This window comes from Otolemur garnettii, unplaced genomic scaffold (genome assembly GCF_000181295.1).
Source record: "Otolemur garnettii isolate 467f Iridium unplaced genomic scaffold, OtoGar3 scaffold00048, whole genome shotgun sequence".
NCBI lineage: Eukaryota > Metazoa > Chordata > Mammalia > Primates > Galagidae > Otolemur > Otolemur garnettii.
This window is the reverse complement of record NW_003852443.1, coordinates 12,372,573-12,375,853: the sequence shown is the minus strand read 5'-3', so window position 1 is coordinate 12,375,853 and position 3,281 is coordinate 12,372,573. Positions and strand designations below refer to the sequence as shown.

At 32.2% G+C, this 3,281-nt stretch overlaps 1 protein-coding gene across 1 annotated transcript in view; it reads right to left on the bottom strand.

Moving 5' to 3' along the window:
• The window catches only part of SP3 (Sp3 transcription factor), a gene marked incomplete at its 5' end in the record, with an annotated part of 54,255 nt that overhangs the window by 12,429 nt on the left and 38,545 nt on the right, over window positions 1–3,281 (bottom strand). The gene's annotated exons all lie outside the window — the stretch shown is intronic.

Sequence of the window (3,281 nt, the reverse complement as noted above, 5' to 3'; positions counted from 1 at the left end):
CCAAACATCCTTATTTGTCAATAATAATGCAATATAAATTTCTAAGTGAAACTAAGAGATCAACTGAGGTTATTTTAATTTCAGAAAACTAATTTTTTTAAGGAACAATAAATGATTCAGAATAATGACTATCTTTGGTAAAACATAAATTCCCATGAATCTTGATTTGACATACATTAACTAAAAATATTTCAGACCTATATTACTAACTAATACTCAGGACAAAAATAACCTTGAAAATCAAATATGACTAATAACTCTTAAATTTATACTAATAAAAACTAGAATGTATAACCAACAATCAAAAAAACTGCCTCAAATATCTTAAAACTAGTTTACCAGAACAACCACATCAAGAATCAAAGGAGAAACTGGAACAACAGGGTAAATGGTAGTGCCATTCATTGAGACAGAAGTACTGGAAAAGTTCCAGATGGAAAAGGACAGTTAATAAGTTCAGGGTTTAAAGTCACTGAGTTTTAGCTGTTTGTGAGACATACAAGTAAAAAGGCTAGACTTACAGGTTTGGCACCCAGAGAGAGAAATGTGTACTAGAGATTGAGAAGTGAGAGTTATCAATATACAGGGTGGCCATAAAGTTCATGGGCAATTTAAAATTGCACACCATTTTAAACTGCAAACAAACTTTATGGCCACCCTGAAGATAAAGAAAGAAGCCCAGCCAAAGGTGGCCTAGGAGAAACAAAAACATTTAAAGGGAGAAGCAGCTAGGAAAATGTGCTACCATAGGAAAAAACGTGTTTAAGAAAGGATCAAATGCAGATGAATTAAGAAACTAAAAAGTAAATGAGAAATGAGAAAGCATTGATAACAAATAAAGACAACTTTTTCAAAAAGACTGAATGATAAAGAGAAAGAAACAAGACTGTTGAAGCTAAAGAACATACAAAGGCAAGGGGGACGGGTAGTTGTATGGAAAGGTAAAAAAAATAAACATTGTTTCAATGCTTAGGAGAAAGATCCACTACAAAGAGAGACGTTGAAAATACAGGATAAAGCCAGGAGATGACAATCCCTTGAAAGTTTAGCTGATGGAACACAGCCATCCTTTCCTATTACATGGAGAAAGGAAAGTTAAGGGCACATTCATTCATCCAATAAATATTTAAAATTATCCACTCTGTTGCCAGAATGTAGAGTGAATTTGACTTGATAACTGGCAATTAAGGAGATTCAATCTGTTGTTTCTATATTCTCAGTGAAGACGACTCAAGATATGTATAAAATTGTTCTAGATACACAATGAGTCTTAACCTCTATTCCTTTATAATTAGGTATCCACCTGTATCGTCAAAATAATGCACAAATATTGCTCAAAATACATAAGTTGAATAAAAGAAAGCATATGGTTATCTATACAAATTAGAAAATTCTGAGTCTATAACATGTAATTTCATCAGATTTTTTTAAAGCTGTTCATTTTACAGTTTTTCAATCTTTTGCATGTGTAATAATCTTTTAACATTACTGGTGACAGAACAGTAGGAAAACGGGGGGAGATACTAATATCAAGAATGAATGGCTAGGCATGGAGGCTCATACCTGCAACCCTAGCACTTTGGGAGACTGAGGCAGAAAGACCATTGAGAACTAGAATTAGTTATAGTCAACCTAACCTAATGCTCTGTCAACTTCAGGTGAGTCCTGCCAGTCCATTCTCAGCCGCTCATCTCTTTCTCTAATTCATCTTCTACCCAGCTTGCCAAATTTTCTTCATGAGTAAAAATCTAATTATATCATTTTCCTAATTCAACACATCAATTCTCTATTTCATACAAAATTAAGCCCGAATTCATTTATCTGGTATTCAAGAATGTTCTTAATCTAGCCTCAACCTGCTCCTCCATCTTCAGCATTAAAACACGAAAATTTTCATCACTGTCAGAACATGTCTACTCCCAATGTCGCACCTTTGCAAACACTACTCTTGCTTTCACTGTTTTCTAATTCTTTCTTTCGTTCTTTACCTAACCTCTATGCTTCAAAAGTCAACCCCTTCACATATGCTTTACGGTAGATTTAGCTTTATTATTAGTTCATACTAACATCAAGAATGAATAGCCAGGCATTGGGGCTTGCACCTTTAGATAACAAATGCTTTATTCAGAAGGGCTCAGAAAATACAATCTAACTAAATGAGTAAACTTTCTTTAAAAGAACTTCCAACATAGAAATAATATACCTAGAAAAAATTTCGACCTCTACTTTCTATGCACCTTCTATGTACAAAAAATACATAGAATAAAGAGAAGATTTTTTTGTAAAATTAAGTCACATATAGACAGGATCAAAAAGTGATCAAGGTGATCGCTAAAGACCAATTGCCCCAAAAGTGTTATAACCATTTTTAACCAATGAACTTACTCATACAAATCTGGGCATATTTTAGAATACTTATAAAATTAATCTAGTAAATTCTAAATAATTCCCCTTTGCCAAATGCATAACAATTGAATACAGCTAGCTTAAAAATAAGTCATCAATACTAGGCAGTCAAATTAAAATCTTTCTTGACATCTTTGTATAGTTGATAGGAAAACATTTTTTTTTAACCATGATGTATTAGTGTAGATGGTTAACTACAGCTATTCTAGATACCTATAATACTATTATTCTAGGTACTCTAGGAGAAGGTAAAGTAATAACATATCAAAATGGCACACAGAAGTATGAAAAGGTGCTCAACATTAATAAATACCAGGAAAATAAAAATTTAACTCACAATGAGAAATCACTATACACCCACAGAATGACTAAATATTTTAGAACACACTAAGCAAATTGTTGGCAAAGAAGTAGAACTAAAACTCCCACAATAATAGTGAATGTGTAAATCAGTACAATCACTTTGGGTAACTTCATCCATATCCTCTAAACCTGAAACTATGTATACCCCATGGCTCAACAATTTCATACGCAGGTATATACCCTATAGAAATGTATGTATGCGACACCAAACAACATGTACAAAATTCATAGCCACATTATTATTCTAAACTGGAAAAACACCTATATATCTAGTAGTATTGGAATGGAAAAATAATACATTCATGTACATCATATATAATATCCTATTTCTAATACATGGTCTAATGTATCATAATACATTCATCCATACTCTGAAACATATCAAAACAATGAAAATTAACAATTTATATGCAATGACAAGAATCTCACAAGCATAATTTTAAACAAAAGAAGTAAACATACTTCTATATACACGTATTCTCTAGATCAGGAGTCCTCAAACATTTTAAACA